The sequence below is a fragment of the Talpa occidentalis genome, unplaced genomic scaffold (genome assembly GCF_014898055.3).
Source record: "Talpa occidentalis isolate TD23 unplaced genomic scaffold, MPIMG_talOcc4v2.1 talOcc4.4, whole genome shotgun sequence".
In the NCBI taxonomy this organism is placed as follows: Eukaryota; Metazoa; Chordata; class Mammalia; order Eulipotyphla; family Talpidae; genus Talpa; species Talpa occidentalis.
In genome coordinates this window covers 27,236,510-27,242,509 of record NW_023604295.1, presented here as the reverse complement: position 1 = coordinate 27,242,509, position 6,000 = coordinate 27,236,510, and the positions used below count along the sequence as shown (strand labels likewise).

The 6,000-nt window shown below is 43.8% G+C and overlaps 1 protein-coding gene across 1 annotated transcript in view; it reads left to right on the top strand.

The window, feature by feature from the left end:
- Nucleotides 1–3,867: 3,867 nt before the first annotated feature.
- Nucleotides 3,868–6,000, top strand: part of GNB4 (G protein subunit beta 4) — a 48,002-nt gene continuing 45,869 nt past the window's right edge. Inside the window, exon 1 of the mRNA XM_037525145.1 lies at nt 3,868–4,116. The gene's annotated coding sequence lies outside the window, so the exon portion shown is untranslated. The remainder of the gene's footprint in view (nt 4,117–6,000) is intronic.

Sequence of the window (6,000 nt, the reverse complement as noted above, 5' to 3'; positions counted from 1 at the left end):
TGAGGCTAAGTCATAAAAGTTCTATGAACTTCCTCCTTAATCTTTAGAAAATTTGCTCTTGGAACCCAGCCACTGTAATGTGAGGAATTCGTAGTAGCCCATGAAAACTCCTACACTATGGGGAAGAGAGGTCTCTTCCACATCCCTGGCATATCTTCCAACAAATAGCCAACACCAACCTGCCAGACATACGAGCCAGCCATCTTGAAAACAGTCAAGTTACCTAACATTATCTAGAACACAGCAGAGCAGTGAGTGTGTGTGTGCCAAGCCCCACCTAAGTTGACTATTGACAAGCAAAATAAATTATGGCTAATTTATTAAATAATCCACTAAATTTTGGGATGGCTTGAAAATATCCATAGTAGCTACAAAATTTTAGCACACAGTGTTATAATGACTCACTTATCAACCTTAACAGATCAGGGTGTTTTCCTGCAAGGGGTATTCGGAAAATTTCGTGGAATAAGATGAGCCTTAAAGGGAAAGAATTCATGATTGGCTGGTGAAGTTCTCCACTGGACATAGTAATGTCTACTTGGCAATCCAGTTGGAATCCAGCACTCTTATTTTATATATTGAACAAGACAGAATGCAGGTGGTTGTGATCTGCTCAAAATCACACAGATATCACAGATATTTAGTACCAGAATAAAAGTTCTAATTCAAGTTTTTTGCCGTGCAGTTTAGTATTCTTTTCCTATGGCATGTCGTTTCTCAAAAACAGAATCCAGAGACTTAAACTGCAGGACCTACCACAGCAAATATCTCCTAGAGTTTCTCGTTCCGCCTTCCATGTCTATGACAGGCATCATCAGTTAAATACAGTGGTCTCCTAAGGTCACTGATATGCACAAGAACAATACTTCCAAACTGCCTTTAGAGAACCAGTGTAAAGAGGTGCCAGAGCTATAACTTATTTGCATCAGGAGTGCCAGAAAAATACAGCAAAGGCTGGCTCAAAATATAAGCTGTGAGAAGATTTGATATCAGAATGCCTTAGCATGGGCCTCCTTGGTGGCACAAGGGGTTAAGCACAGCACTGTGAAGCTATCCTCAGCCTCTGCAGCAGAGGTCAATCCCCTGCCAGCCTGGGAGCTACCCACATAGCACAGCAGACCTCTCCTGTCTCACCCACTGCTCCCCTCAGCAGTGTATTTCAGTCAGTCTGCCTGTTCTGTTCCCCACCCTATCTCTGGTGAATCCTCTCACCACCCCCCCCCCCACACACACACCTCTGGCCTGTACCCAAGTTCTTGTATGCAAAAATAAATAAATCTTTTTTAAAAATGCCTTAGCAAAAGGGAAGGAAGACTTTAGACTTGACTACTCTGTAACAAGGATGTCAGAAACAACATGTAAATTGTTGTAAATTGTGTCTATTAAGGAATCACTTTCCACATCCTTGAAAAACTCAGCTGCAAATGCTATTAGACAATTTTTATTCTTAATATTTTAAGATTTTCTTAGAGTTGGAGAAAACCTAATTACTTTAGTTCTAATGTGTGACTATAACTTGGCCTTGTCCTGAATACAATAGAATTGAATGCATATGACACATATGGGGGGTAGTATTGAAATATTGTACATTTGATGGCTCTGTTCTTTACAATGCCCTTGGCATTGTCTGAGAGTAAAGTAGGTTCAGAAAAAAAACAGACCATTCCTAGAATACAATTGAAAAGCAGAGGCTACAAATCTATGGCTCTGTGACTCATAGGGTAGTTTATTAAGAACAGGATTCAGATTTGTCCAATATAGAACCAGGAGAAGTGCTTCTCTGAATTTAATCAAAGGGAGCAAAACACCCCACTGCAACTGCAACTAAATTCACGGAAAGTAATGATCATTCTCCCCTTTCTTTGAGTCTGAGTATAGAGGTGAGGTAAGGTATGAAGGTTATTTGAGTAAAGTCTGAAGCCAAGTGTACACATTCATTCATTCATTTCTTTATTCACTGAGTATATGCAAGGCATTATTTTAAAACCTTGGGGGGACACAAAGATGAAACAAACAGGGATTTTTGTCTTCAATGATTATCTAGCAGGGTGTATACCATCTTTTTTTTTAAATGGAGTAGGATTTGAGAATATGAACTTAAAGCATTTAATATTGGCTAGTGGGGCCTCCCTGGTGGCTCAAGGGGTTAAGCACCGCACTATTAAGCAATCCGCAGCCTCTACAACATGAGTTTAATCCCTGATCTCTGTCTGGCTCACCCGCTGCTCCCCTCAGCAGTGTGTTTCAGTCAATTTGCCTGTTCTGCTCCCCACTCTGTCTCTGGTGAATCCTCTCACCCCACACACCTCTGGCCTATACCCCAGTTCTTGTATGCATAAATAAATAAATCTTTAAAAAAATTTAAAGAAAGTGGACACTACAGTTAATCCAATTTGGATTCCAAATAAGGCTCTGCCACCCAATGTCTAACTCTAAGCAAATTACTTCATCTCCCTGAGCCTCAGTTTCCTTATCTGTAAAATAGGGTATATTATAAAGTCAATATGATAATTCAGTACAGCATAAGAAAGCAGAGAATCTGGTATACATTCAATGCTCCTTAAGTAACAACTTCACTTTGCTTTCTCCTAAAAATGGCAATGATAAAGTTCAGAATTTAATTATTAAAACAGTTATAGGTGAAAACCATTCAGGTCTCAAACTTTCCTGACACTGCTATTTTTCTTTTTTTCTAATGGAAAAGGGCACCCAATGTTAAGGAAAATGAAAATTGGGGTGGGGGGTGGGTTTGGACCACCTATAGTCTCACCATTCTTGCACCACAACTGTTTCCATTTTTGCCACGGTCTGGCTTTTATACAAAATGGTTATATTTTCTCCACAGTCGGGATCAGGGTGTGTTTACCATGGCATCATCTCTTTTAAGGTTCTAAGACATTTATTCCAGGTTGATAGTGGGAAGCAGCAGCAGAAGCAGCAGTGGAAGGTGCGGAGGTGTTAAAGTTCTCTTCTGATATTGTTCAAACCTTTCTCCAGCACAGAAACTCCACAAAGAACTCCTCTGCAGTTTTTGTTACCCAGGGCTGTTTCTTTAAATTGTTTGACGTCAGAGAAGGAATGCTATAGCAACAGTCTGTCAAACTGGAATTACCTCAGAAGAAAGATGTGGGGTGGGGTGGGGGTGGGGAGAAGAAACCTGCTTCCCGGAGGGTACAGACTTCAGAAGAAGCACATTGAGTAGATGCATTTATTTTATGATATTTTAAACATAAAACACCCAGAGAAACATGGAGAAGTTGGTTGAGACACATAAGATGTTTAACTCCTGCAGAGACATGAGCCACTCGACAGGGTTATTGGAAAGGCCTTTGGGTTTCACCAGTGACAAAAGTAACAGTAGCTGCCAAGTATTGATTATTCCTAAACGTTACTTGAGTAATTTTAGCATCTTTTTTGAGGCGGCCATCAATATCCCTACTCTGCTGCTGACAAAACTGAGATCATGCGACGGTGCACAGCCTCAAAATTAGCGGTGGTTCAGCTGGGTTTGCACCGCAATCTTGGTTTATTTTCGTCCATTAATTCCAGAGTGTTAAATAAACCTGGACGGATCTTGGGGTTCTCTGAGTTAGCCCCCCGATCGTGCCCACGAACAAGCTGTGGCCTGCGTGGTGCCAAGGAAGGACACTGGCCACACCACTCGTGCGCTGCTCAGAAGTGTGCCCCGGCGTCCAGGCGCCATGCGGACCAGAAAACGAAACTGCCTGGGAATTAATGTTTTTCTTCTTCTTCGAGCAGGAAACCAGAGAGAAAATAGGAAGCAGAAGCTGCGCGCGGCGCCCGCTCCCTTCGCCCCCCGCCCCGCGCCAGGGCCGCGCGCGCTCCAAGCCCTGCGCGAGCCCAGCGCGCCCCCGCGGGCCCCGCGCGCCTCGTGCCTCGGGCCTCGCGCCTCGAGCCAAGTCCCCGCCCCGGCCCCGTCGCGCCGCGGAGTTGGCTGCTGGGCGGCGCGGGCCTGGGTGTGGCCGGCGACTCTCGGCGGCGCTCGGCTCGGCGGGGCGCTGCGCTGCGATCTGCGAGCGGGCTCTGCGGGCGAGGGCTGCTGCGCGCCCGGCCGAGCCAGGCAGCGTCCGGTGGCGCGGGCCGGAGCCCTCCCAGGTAAGCGCCGAGCACGCGTGGGGCTGCTGGGCGGTGCGCCCCGCGGTGGGGGGGACCCGGACCGGGGGCGCAGGACCGATCCGATCGCGTCTGACTCCGGGTCTGGAGCCCCGGGCGGCGGACCCTACCCGGGACCACGGGGCGGGCGCGCGTCTGAGCCCGGGCGGTGACCCGCCGCTGGACCGCGGTCTCGGGCGCTTGCTGGGCTGCTTCGATCGCCGGCTCTGGGAACAAGGGGGCAGTCGGTGGTCCCGGGCTCCCAGCTCCCCAGATTCCTCTAGATGCCCCAGAGCATCTCCAAGGGACTCAGAGCGCGTCCTCGGGCTTGCGGGAAAATAGCGGTTATTCCATACTGCCCTGGAGGGTTATTGGGTGGAGAGCGTTGGGAAAACTCTTAAAAGTTCTCCACTGACTGCTAAAAATGAGTCCAGTGGTTTCGTGGTAAATGTATTTTGGAAATGTTATGCCCAGTATTGGAGTTGAGGTGAGGCTGCGGATTTATGAATTTTGAAAATTTGGAAGTTCAGTGCATGCTGAACATTTTCCTTTTCTCTGCACATTTCCTTTCTGCTTCAAAACATCAAGGATTGCCTCTTTGGTATTTATTGCTATTCGGGAAGGGGAGATTGGATTTCCAAAAGCTTAAAAACAGACTCATTTGTTTATAGAAGCAATGCTTTTTTAATTTTGTATTTTCATCCCTTTTCTCCTACTCCTTCCCTTTCTTGAGTAAAAGATGCTGTTGCATCTTATTTTCTTTTGGGAATGGGCTAAATTGCTGGGCCTGTGGATTAGCACGCTACTGGCAAGTTTTCTTAAGACGTTAGTATTTTGTTGATTAGAACCCTTTATTATCAGTCCATCATAGTCTTGCAAACTGAGATTGTGACTTTAAAATACATCTTAACGGAACAGAGATAGAGCCACACTGCTTATCTCAGATGAACGGGAAGTCATTTCTAGTCGCCAGGCAAAACGACTGTACACATAAAATTGTACATTTTGAGTTTCTTTGGCATTGCACCTTTTAAGACTTAGCTGTAGGACTTTGGATTATTACTGATCTTAGGTTCTGAAAGTTTGCTGTATATTTCAATATTTGGTCAAAGATCGTTTTAAAAATATCCGTGTTGCATTTTGGTTGGTAGGTGAATTTGAAACAGAAACTTGTATACATCATTTTATTGATCACTGTCAACTCTTGTGTATACACATTTAAAAAAATATGTAAAATTGATTAATGTGGCTTGTGATATGCTTCCATTCATCTCTTTGTGAGCAGTAGACATTGAAGAGGTTATTCTGAGTCATTGGTCTTTGTTAAATTGTAGAATTGTTTCTTTTATTTTTTCCAGCTGTATTGAGATAAAATTGATATATAACATTGTGCAAGTTTAAGGTGTGCCTTGTGGTGATTTGATAGACATTATTTTTTGCAAAATGATAACTACAATAAAGTTAGTTAATACAGCCCTAGTCTCACAAAATTACCTCTCTCTCTCTCTCTCTTTCTCTCTCTCTCTCTCTCTCTCTCTGTGTGTGTGTGTGCGTGCGTGTGTGTGTTTGTGTTTGGTAAAGACATTTAAGGTCTGTTCTCATCGATTTGCAAATATACAATACAATATTGTTAACCCTAGTTACCATGCTTTATCCCTGAAACTTACTCATCTTATAACAAGAAGTTTAAAAAAAAAAAAAAAAAAAGTTTGTACCATTTGATCAACTTCTCTCCAGAATTCTTTCTTTAAAATTGTTTGTGCTTTATTATGTCAGCACATATTTTGGCATTTTAAAAATAGCTTGTGGGACATTTTGAAAATTGAGAATTGGAACTAAGTGTTGGACATTTTTCTTCCCTTACCAAATATTGCTTGAGATGATGTA